A 12,151-nucleotide genomic window follows, 5' to 3' on the forward strand; every position below is an offset into this window, starting at 1 on the left:
AAAGGGGGTTGCCATCTGGGGCCCTGGGGACCTCTGGGCCCTTTAATAATTTTTTTTTATAAAAATAAATTACAAAAAAAGGGGGTTGCCATCCGGGACCTCTGGGCCCTTTAATAAAAAAAAGATATATAAAAAATAAACATTTATAAAAAAAAAAAGGGGGGGGGGGTTGCCATCCAGGGCCCTGGGGACCTCTGGGCCCTTTAATAATAATAAAAAAAATATATATAAACAAAAATAAACATTTATAAAAAATAAAAAAGGGTGTTTGCCACATGGGGCCCTGGGGACCTCTGAGCCCTTTAATAAAAAAAAAAATATATATAAAAAAAATAAAAAAAATAAAAGAAATAAAATAATATAAAAAAAAATGTTTTTTATAAAAAAAAGGGGGGTTGCCATCCGGGGCCCTGGGGACCTCTGGGTCCTTTAATAATAATAATAATAATAATAATAACATTTATATTATATATATATATATATATATATATATATATATATATATATATATATATATATATATATATATATATATATATATATATATATATATAAAAATAAAAGAAATAAAGAAATATATAAAATAATATTTTTTTTATAAAAAAAGGGGGAATGTCATCCGAGGCCCTGGGGAACTAAGGGCCCCTGGGGACCCCCAGACCTCTAAAAAAAAAATTGTCCCTTTAATAAAAAATAAAATAAAAATATATTAAAAAAAAAAAAAAATTTATTTAAAAATAAATAAAAAAAGGGGGGTTGCCATCTGGGGCCCTGGGGGCCCCTGGGACCCCTAACAAAAAAAAATTGTCCCTTTAAAAAAAAAAAATATATATATTAAAAAAAAAAAATGTTTTCAAAGGGGGTTGCTTTGGGCCCCCAACAGTGACAGGGCCCTGGGCAGCTTCCCCATTTGCCCTGTGGTAAAGATGGCCCTGCCCTCACTAGACAAAATAAACATAATATAAAACAAATAAACAACGGGCATACAAAATATCATGCAAGATTTGTCCCTGTGTTAGCCATGGTCGCCATTATGCATTTTAACCACTTCAGCCCCGGAAGATTTGGCTGCCCAATGACCGGGCCGTTTTTTGCGATTCGGCACTGCGTCGCTTTAACCGACAATTGCGCGGTCGTGCGACGTGGCTCCCAAACAAAATTGGCGTCCTTTTTTTCCCACAAATAGAGCTTTCTTTTGGTGGTATTTGATCACCTCTGCGGTTTTAATTTTTTGCGCTATAAACAAAAAAAGAGCGACAATTTTGAAAAAAAATCTATATTTTTTACTATTGCTATAATAAATATCCCCCCCAAAAAATATAAAAAAATACGATTTTTGTGCACCCCGTAAAATCCTTTTCTCTGAAGTCCATGGACGGACACAGCTTCCTTATACTCTTGACTGTAGGGTTATGTTCCTCCTATTAGGAGAGGATCCTCTCCTAATAGACGGAACATAACCCTACAGTCAAGAGTATAAGGAAGCTGTGTCCGTCCATGGACGAAAGAGAAACATTTGTTTTCCTCAGTTTAGGACGATACGTATTCTTCTACATATTTTTGGTAAAAAAATTTATCGCAATAAGTGTATAGTGATTGGTTTGCGCAAAAGTTATAGTGTCTACAAAATAGGGGATAGTTTTATGTAAATGTTATTATTTTTTTTTATTAGTAATGCCATCGATCTGCGATTTTTTTATCATGACTGCGACATTGTGGCGGACACATCTGACACTTCTGACACCAGTGTCATTTATACAGCGACCAGTGCTATAAAAATGCACTGATTGCTGTGTAAATGACACTGGCAGGGAAGGGGTTAACACTAGGGGGCGAGGAAGGGGTTACGTGTGTCCTAGGGAGTGATTCTAACTGTGTGGGGGATGAGCTACCAGTGACATGTCATTGATCACTGCTCCCGATGACAGGGAGGAGTAGATCGGTGTCCTGTCACTAGGCAGAACAGGGAAATGCCTTGTTTACACAGGCATCTCCCTGTTCTGCGGCTCCGTGACACGATCGCGGGCGCTCGCGACCCACGACTGGGTTCTTAAAGGGGACGTACCTGTACGCCCTTGTGCCCAGCCGTGCCATTCTGTCAACGTATATCGTCGTTTGGACCCGGTCCGAAGCTCCGTGACCGCGCCCGCGCCCGCGGACCCTTTTTGCCGCCTGTGTCCCGCAATCGGGTCGCAGAGCTGAGGTAAGGGGAGAGGCAAGTGTAAACAAACCTTTCACCGTTCTTCCTAGTGGCTTGTCAGTGATCGTCTGTTCCCTGTCATAGGGAACGACGATCAGTGACGTCATACGCCCAGCCACGCCCCCCTACAGTAAGAATCACACACTAGGGCACACGTAACCCCTACAGCGCCCCCTAGAGGTTAACCCCTTCACTGCCATTGTCATTTTCACAGTAACAATGCATTTTTATAGCACTGATCGCTGTAAAAATGGCAATGGTCCCAAAAATGTGTCAAAAGTGCCCGAAGTGTCCGCCATGATGTGGCACCATTAGTAGTTAAAAAAATAAATATTAATAAAAATACCATAATACTATCCCATATTTTGTAGACGCTATAACTTTTGCGCAAACCAATCAATAAACGCTTATTGCGATTTTTTTTTTACCAAAAATATGTAGAAGAATACGTATCGGCCTAAACTGAGAAAAAAAAAGTTTTTTTTTTATATATTTTTGGGGATATTTATTATAGCAAAAAGTTATATTTTTGTTTATAGCGCAAAAAATAAAAACTGCAGAGATGATCAAATACCACCAAAAGAAAGCTCTATTTGTGGGGAAAAAAAGACGTCAGTTTTGTTTGGGAGCCACGTCGCACGACCGCGCAATTGTCAGTTAAAGCGACGCAGTGCCGAATCGCAAAAAAGGGGCCTGGTCCTTTAGCTGCATAATGGTCCGGGGCTTAAGTGGTTAAAAGCTGAACTCTAAGGCCCCATACACACGATAGAATCCATCCGCAGATAAATCCCAGCAAATGGGTTTCTGCGGATAGATCCTATGGTGTGTACACGCCAGCGGATCTGTTTCCGCGGAGAAATCTCCCCTGGGATGGATTCCAGCAGATCGAATATTTGCTGACATGCACAACAAATCCATCTGCTGGAGTCCATCCCAACGGATGGATCCGCTCGTCTGTACAGACTCACCGGATCCATCCGTCCAAAGGGATTCCCCGCACGCGTCGTAATGATTTGACGCATGCGTGGAATTCCTTATATGACAGCGTCGCGCCGTCGCCGCGTCATAATCGCGGCGACGGCGCGACACGTCATCGCCAGAGGATTTCGGCGCGGATTTCAATGCGATGGTGTGTACACTCCATCGCATGAAAATCCGCTGAAATCCTCGAGAGGATTTATCCGTGGAAACGGTCCGCTGGACCGTATTCGCGGATAAATCCTCTCGTGTGTATGGGGCCTTAGCAAACGGCTCAATATACAGAAGAAATACACATCTAAGATCCGTTTTATCTGCCAAAGAATTTATATTTTTATTTCTGCGCATCCAGTTTTTAAAAGAAGTGCCCTATGACATATCTTAAGATCCTCGATATGAATATGACACCTAAAATGAGGAGCCATAATCCGCTCAACGCCGCCAAGGTGATATTGATGAGCGACCTGCACATCTCATGCCCTGTCACGAGCATGCTGGTGAGTAACAGAAATAGTTTGCTGCAGGCGAACAGAATGGCAATAAAAGAAGTCGCCATCTGACAAAGGCTCCGGACAAGCTGATAGGTCGCCATTCTAAAACCTTCCGGTCTGGTGAAATAAACGGCCTCCATTATATCTTTTTCTAATGGTGAGGTGAGCGAGACACCGACAAGGATTCGATTTAGCTGTAGCTACAAAAAAATACAATTACATTTGTTAAAAACCCTAACTGGATGACATGTAGTTTGCTAAAACTTTCTAAACAATTCCCTTTTTTGTTTCTTCTAAATAAAATACCGGTACTTTTTTTTTTACTTTTATTCATTTTTCTTTATATCCCAGTGCTGCTGATCTCAGCCTCTTTCACTCCCTTCCTGTCTATATTCACTCTTTCTGGTAATGGCTGCACACCATTGCTCTAAACTGGCTTCCTGATGGTGACATTAGGGTGACCAAGGCCCAGATTCTCAGAAGAGATACGACGGCGTATCTCCAGATCCGCCGTCGTATCTCCGTCGTATCTTGCGCGGTCGTATCTATGCGCCTGATTCTTAGAATCAGTTACGCATAGATTTCCCGTAGATCCGACTGGCGTAACTGTGTTACACCGTCGGATCGTAACTGCATAGTTACGCTGGCCGCTAGGTGGCGCTTCTGACGATTTCCACGTCGAGTATGTAAATTAGCTAGATACGCGAATTCCCAAACGTACGCCTGGCCGACGCAGTAAAGTTACGCCGTTTACGTTAGGCTTTTCCCGGCGTATAGTTGCCCCTGCTATATGGTGGCATAAGTGCGACGTAACAATGTTAAGTATGGCCGTCGTTCGAAATTTGAAAAAGTTACGTCGTTTGCGTAAGTCGTCTGTGAATGGGGTTGGACGTCATTTACGTTCAAGTCAAAACCAATGACGTCCTTGCGGCGTACTTTGGAGCAATGCACACTGGGAAAGTCCACGGACGGCGCCTGCGCCGTTTGGGAAAAACGTCAATCACGTCAGGTCACAGTACATTTACATAAAACACACCCCCCGGATCCAAATTTGAATTAGGCAGGTTTACGCAGCCGATTTACGCTACGCCGCCACAACTTACGGAGCAAGTGCTTTGAGAATACAGCACTTGCCCGTCTAAGTTGCGGCGGCGTAATGTAAATCGGATACGTTACGCCGCCGCAGAGATACGCCGCTGGACGAGAATCTGGCCCCAAGTGTCCCGGATTGCCCGGGACAGTCCCGCATTTTGCATGTCTGTCCTAGGCACCTTAAAGTGGATGTAAACCCACTTTTTTTGATGTCACAATGTAGAGAATAATATTTCCTATCATCTGTGCTCAGTCTTGCCACACAGAGTTAATCCAGCTCTGAGCAATCCTCTTTTTATTGTTCAGGGAAATAAAGCAGACTTCCAGATAAAAACCAAAGTCCTTCCTTGAGTGACAGGTTATTTACATATCTCGTGCACTAGCTTGCAGACATGCACAGCTTCTGTAAAAAGTGCTCAATTCACATTCCCCTCCCCTCTTCCCTCCAGCTCTATGTATATTCTGATGGCAGTTGCATTTTCTCATGGCACTGAACTGTGACTCACCCCATATTTTGAAAACATTTCATCAAAACACAGGGGAGGGAATGTGAATTGCGCACCTTTTTTCAGAAGCAAGGACTTTGTTTTTTATCGGGAAGTCTGTTGTATTTCACTGAACAATAAAAAGAGGATTGCTCAGAGCTGGATTAACTCTGTGTGGCAAGACTGGGCACAGATGATAGGAAATCTTATAGCTAGATTCTCATAGCTTGCCGTAACTTTGCGGCGGCGTAGCATAGCTTGTTTACACTACGTCGCCGTAAGTTAGCGAGGCAAGTACATGATTCTCAAAGTATTTGCCTGCTAAGTTACGGCGGCGTAGTGTAAATCGGGCGGGCGTAATGGCGCCTAATTCAAATTTAGCTGAGGGGGCGTGTTTTATGGTAATGGGGCTTGACCTGATGTGATTGACATTTTTTGTGGAACGGCGCATGCGCCGTCCGCCTACATTTCCCAGTGTGCATTGCGGCAACGTACGCCGCATGGGCCTATTGATTTCGACGTGGACGTAAATGACGTAAATCCCTATTCACGGACGACTTACGCAAACAACGTAAAAAATTTAGAATTTCGACGCGGGAACGGCGGCCATACTTAACATTACTATTCCATCTATTTGATGGAATAACTTTAGGCCTGCTAATGCGTTACATAAACGGCGTATCTGTACTGCGTCGGGCGGGCGTACGTTCGTGAATAGGCGTATCTACTGATTTACATATTCTACGCCGACCGCAATGGAAGCGCCACCTAGCGGTCAGCCTAAAAATGACACTTTAGGAATACGAGGGTGTAAGACACTTACGCCGCTCGTATCTGAGCCTAATTTAAGCGTATCTGGTTACCAGAATACGCTTAAATTAGCGCTCACGCAAATTCTGACTATCTACTGATACGCCAGCCTAAGTCTCTGTGAATCTAGCTATTATACTCTACATTGGGACATCAAAAAAAAAAAAAGCACCTTAAGGCTTACCTGTAGGTGCTGGAAATATCTCCTAAACCTCCATGGTAGACAACGGCTCAGGCGCACTTTAGAAACGGCGATCGTGCACTTTAGAAACGGCGATTGTGCCGTTTCTAAAGGAGGTCATGCCGTAACTGCCTGCTCCCGTGCGCATGCGCTAGAGTGACGTCACGCGACTCTGGACAGTCACAGAGGCGGAGTTCGTGGCCCCCCGGAAGGAAGAGGGGTAAAGATGGATGATGGACGCTCGCTGCTAGTGTGGACAGCGGTGACATCGCAGGCTTCGGTTTCAGGTAAGTGACACATAATGGGCTACTATGCGATGCATACTAGCCCAAAATGCTTTACCTTTGCAGGGAAATAAAGAGGAAGTAAAACCCATCAGGGTTTACTTCCTCTTTAACCACTTGCGGACCGCTCCCGCCCACAATGTACTGACATACCTGTACATCACTGACTGTTTCCGGGTTTAGGGAGCACGCATGCGCGCCCTCCTGTTGGCACCCGCTGTGATTATACACATCGTGAGCCTGTCGGCAAGTCATGGCTGGGACCTGCGGATCGGCTGTGTACAATCACAGCCCAGCGCTTCGTGTTGACAATATGGAACTGCAATATTGTGGCGGCCAATCTAACACTAACTGCCACTGACATCACCAGTGACACTAATACAGCGATGAGTGATAATACTATACACTGGGCCATATTCTCAAACAAGTTACGCCGGTGTATCTACTGATACACCGGCGTAAATCGAATTTCCCGCCGGCGTATCATTGCTTTGTATTCACAAAACAAGATACGCCGGATTTAGTCTAGGATCCGACTGGTGTAAGTCACTTACACTGTCGGATCTTAAATGTAATTTGCCGCCGGCCGCTAGGTGGCGTTTACGTTCAGGTCTCATTTGTTTATGCAAATGAGCCTGATACGCCGATTCCTGAACGAAATCGCGTCGCGTAACCGTCGTTTACGTCATTTGCGTAAGCGTAAGGTTACCCCTGCTATATGAGGGGTAACCTTACGCCAGTCCCACGTATGCCATGTTAAGTATGGCGTCGGGTCCGCGTCGCCTTATCCGTCGCGGCGGCGTCATTGATGTTTTCCGTCGAGAACTGGAGCATGGGCACTGGGCTATTTTAAGCCCGGCACATGCGCAGTTCAAACTGCACGGGGGCGTGCTTAATTTAAATACAAGCCGCCCCCTTGGAATTACGCGGGGATACGCCGGGCCAATTACACTACGCCGCCCCAAACTACGGAGCAAGTGTTTGGGGAATACAGCACTTGCTCCTGTAAGTTGGGGCGGCGTAGTGTAAATGGCTTACGCTACGCCCGCCTCAAATCTACGAGAATCTGGCCCACTGTCACTGTACTAATGACACAGGCTGGGACGAGGTAACCATCTGGGGGCAATAAAAGGGTGTCTAACAAGTGTAATGTGTGCAATATGTACTGATTTTTACTAGAAGATATGGCTGATTTTTCTACAATTTCTCCTCCATGTACAGAGCCCTGTGTTGTTCGTAAACACAGAGCTCTGTGCTGTAATTCGCTAAGCCGATCAGCAGGTCCAGGCCATAAATCATTAGCCAGGACCTGCTAACCCACTTGTGCTGTACTGATTTAAAGCACAGATGGGGCAGCGGGCGAGCGCGTCCCCTACCTGGAAATGCCGGATTACATAAATTTACTTCATCCAGTGCAGAGTGGCCGCCCCGTTGCCATTAATGTGCATTTGGGAAGCCCGCAAGTAGTTAAAGGGTTAGTTCACCCATCCTGGTCCCTGCTGTACTTACTTCTGTGGGTGATGAACTGTCAGCGCCTGAGAGCGGCGTCCATTCACGTCTGCGTCCCAGTTGATATGAATAGGATTGCCTGCAAGGGGATGCAGATAAAAAACAAACAATCAAACTCAGCAGCTCAGACCAAAGTTGAATAAAGCCCTTGTTATAGGTGTAGGCCCAAACCTGACTGGAATCCTCCCAGGACGTTGCTAAGTGAGGCCTATCATAGGAGTGAGACCATCATAGGAGTGAGCTCTCAAATGCTGAGCTCAGAGCTGCTGCATCAGGGGGGAGAAATGGCGTGTGAGGGGGTCTGAATGAGAGGAAAAGCTCGCTCCTGTGATGGTGGAGGTGAGTAGGCCTCACTTAGCAACATCCTAGCAACGTCCCTTGAGTATTCCAGTCAGGCTTCACAGGTATATAAATGGCCGACACCTATAACAAGGGCTTTATTCAACTGACCAGGGGCAACTGACCCTTAACCCTTAGGCGCCAATGGTACGCAAATATGTGGCCTCTGGGTGGGTGGGCAATGGCATCTGCTTCTTGGTTGGCGTTTGTGGGCGGGTTGCTACGGTAACAGCGATATCCGCTGGTGGCCATACCGACTTTTGAATGTTTTTGGTGATCACGCTAAGCTGGTGAACGATAGACGCTGAGGATGGCGACCCGCTTTTTGCCGCCCTGTGCAACCGTTTTTCCATGCCCCCCCCAGCTAGGACCTGTCATTGGTTGTGTATAAAAGGCAATGTTACTGAGCTGTAGTGAGGACAGAGGGCTGTCTAAACGGGTCACCTCACTTTCCCTCATTGCTGGCACATCCTGGGGTCCCACATTTTGATGTTTTAGGCAGTTGTCATGGTAACAGATCTATGGAGACTGCGCCACTCACCTCACAAACACTGCGTCCAGCCGTTATCTCAGGATCTACCGCCTGCCAGATCCTTTCTGCTGAGAGAACACCTACAGTTGGCTGCACCCTTTCCACAGGGACCAATCCCAGGAAAGAGAGTCCAGGATCCTTCCGGAATCACCGGGCCGACCCTGCTCTCCACACAAATGTCAGCCTTTCTCTATAGGCCTCAGGGAATTGCCATTATATATATATATATAAATATATATATATATATATATATATATATATATGTATATATTATTATTTTTTACTTTATTTTTTACTTTATTGTATTTTCACACATCAATAACTTTCTGTATAGGCATCAGGAAACTTCCAGTAACATACAGTGGAACATTGGATTACGAGTATAATCCGTTCCAGGAGAATGCTCGTAATCCAAAGTACTCGCATATCAAAGCGAGTTTCCCCATTGAAGTCAATGGAAGCTAAAATAATTTGTTCCGCATTGACTTCAATGGCATGCAATACCGCATGCGGCCAGAGGCGGAGGGCGCCGGAGAGCCTCGGAAACAGCCGGAAAGGCCAGAGGACAGCACGACTGACCTCGGCAAGGCTCAGGAACTTAGTATTTCCGAGTCTTTCCTAGCATTTCCGAACTGCGCCGATCGGCAATGATCGATGCCATTCGGCTCTGGTGCCCCCCCCCACCTCAGGCCAAACGCGGTACTGCACACATCTTTGGCCTGAATCAACAACACTTGCACAACACAATCGTTAGGATTTTTCAAAATACAGTGCTTATATTGCCAAAAACGCTGGTTAACCGCGTTACTCGCAATCCGAGGTTCCACTTGTACCCCCTTTCATGCCTAAGCCTATTTCTGACATTTGTTTCTTACAAGTTAAAATCCATATTTTTTTTGGTAGAAAATTACTTATTGTGCAGCTCTTTACAATATAAAAGGGAGACAATACAGTTATAATACAATAAAATACAAGAGGATTAAGCGCTTGATGATCGCCGCACGACGATATACGTCAACAAAATGGCAGGGCTGGGCACAGGAGCGTACATGTACGTCACCTTTAAGATCCCAGCCGTGGGACCCGGTCCTCTTCTCCATGACCGTCCCCGCGGGAACAGCAGACCCGATCGCCGCCGGTGTCCCGCGATCGGGTCACAGAGAGGAAGAATCGGGAGAGGTAAGTGTAAACAAACCTCTCCCCGTGCTTCCTAGTGAGACTGACACTGATCGTCTGTTCCCTGTCATAAGGAACGACGATCAGTGACGTCACACGCCCAAGCCACGCCCCCCACAGTAAGAATCACTCCCTTAGGGCACACTTAACCCCTACAGCGCCCCCCTCCTGGTTAATCCCTTCACTGCCAGTGTAATTTTCACAGTAACCAGTGCATTTTTATAGCACTGATGGCTGTAAAAATGACAATGGTCCCTAAATAGTGTCAAAAGTGTCTGCCATAATGTCGCAGTCACGATAAAAATCGATGATCGCCGCCATTACTAGAAAAAAAAATCATTAATAAAAATGCAATAAAACTATCCCCTATTTGGTAGACGCTATAAATTTTGCGCAAACCAATCAATAAACGCTTATTGCGTTTTTTTTTTTACCAAAAATATGTAGAATACGTATCGGCCTAAACTGAGGGAAAAATATATATTTTTTGGGGATATTTATTATAGCAAAAAGTAAAAAATATAAAAAATTTTTCAAAATTGTCGCTCGATCTTTGTTTATAGCGCAAAAAATAAAAACCGCAGAGGTGATCAAATACCACCAAAAGAAAGCTCTATTTGTGGGGAAAAAAGGACGCCAATTTTGTTCAGGAGCCACGTCGCACGACAGCGCAATTGTCAGTTAAAGCGACGCAGTGCCGAATTGCAAAAAGGCTCCTAGTCATTTAGCTGCATAATGGTCCGGGGCTGAAGTGGTTAAGGCCTTGTACACACGACCGAACATGTCCGCTGAAACTGGTCCGACCGTGTGTAGGGCCTAGCGGACATGCTAAGAAACTTGTCCGGTGGAAACCTGTCCATCGGACATGTCCGATGGTTCGTACCAGAAGTGATTCGACGCATGCGTGGAAGCATTGAACTTCCCGGTTCGCGCACGTCGCCGCGTCATCGTCAGCCACCACGTCACTGCGTTTTCTGTCCGCGGGGGATTTGGTCTGATGGTGTGTACACACATCAGACCAAAAGCTCCCAGCAGACATGTCCGATGAAAACGGTCCGCGGACCGTTTTCATCGGACATGTCTGATCGTGTGTACAGGGCCTAAGAGGGCCCTGCTCAGAAGAGCTTACAATCTAATAGGGTGTGGCAGGTGGTACAATAGGTTGTAACTGTGGGGAATGAGCTGAAGGAAGTGGTAAAAGATTAGTTGGAGACGTGATAGGCTTCCCTGAAGAGATGAGTTTTCAGGGATCGTCTGAAGGTAGCAAGAGTAGGGGATGTCCGGACAGGTTGAGGTAGCAAGTTCCAGAGGATGGGAGAGGCTCTGGAGAAATCATGGAGACGAGCATGGGAGGAGGAGACAGGAGAGCTTGACAGTAGGAGGTCTTGAGAAGAGAGGACGGTTTAAGTGATGTTTGGAGACAAGATTGGTGATGTAGCTCGGGGCAGAGTTGTGGATGGCTTTATAAGTTGCGATTAATATATATATATTTATATATATATATATATATACATTTTTTGTAATAAACTTTATTATCATTTTGCATATCAATGACAGTCTGTATAGGTCCCAGAGAACTGCCAGTACATATTTATATAACCAGTGACGCATCGCTTCACCCAATATGCATACGGTCTGATTCAGAGAATCATCAAGTAGAGAACAAAATATAAAGATGACAGCTTCAGAGCAACGACTTTCAAATAGATGTCAGTAAAAAAAAAATATAACAAAGTAAAAAAAAAAAAAAGATCTATATATAAATATATACAGTATGGGGGTTTATTTACTGAAGTCAAAAACTCTGGGCACTTTGCAAAGTGCAGTTGCTCCAGATCTTAGTAAATGATCAGAAGCTCTGCAGACGTCCATTATCCAATCTTGTGCAAGCAAAAATGCATTTTTTTTTCCTTGCACGTGATTGGGTACTCTTTGCAAAGTGAATCTTTACCTCATTTACTATGCTCTGAAGCAACTGCACTCTGCACAGTCTGTTTACCTTTTCAACCCCTTTATGTCACTGATATGTAAGAAAGAAAAAAAAAAAGATTAGATTATGAGTGTGTGTGTATAT

General features: G+C 44.9%; 1 long non-coding RNA gene across 1 annotated transcript; it reads right to left on the minus strand.

The window, feature by feature from the left end:
- Positions 1-3,490: 3,490 nt before the first annotated feature.
- On the minus strand, positions 3,491-9,007 carry LOC120942705. Its single transcript, XR_005750251.1, has 3 exons — positions 8,911-9,007; positions 8,031-8,109; positions 3,491-3,869 (listed from the first exon to the last, which is right to left on the minus strand). It is a non-coding gene; the product is annotated as an uncharacterized LOC120942705 (long non-coding RNA).
- Positions 9,008-12,151: the final 3,144 nt, after the last annotated feature.

This window comes from Rana temporaria, chromosome 6 (genome assembly GCF_905171775.1).
Source record: "Rana temporaria chromosome 6, aRanTem1.1, whole genome shotgun sequence".
NCBI classification, from domain to species: domain Eukaryota; kingdom Metazoa; phylum Chordata; class Amphibia; order Anura; family Ranidae; genus Rana; species Rana temporaria.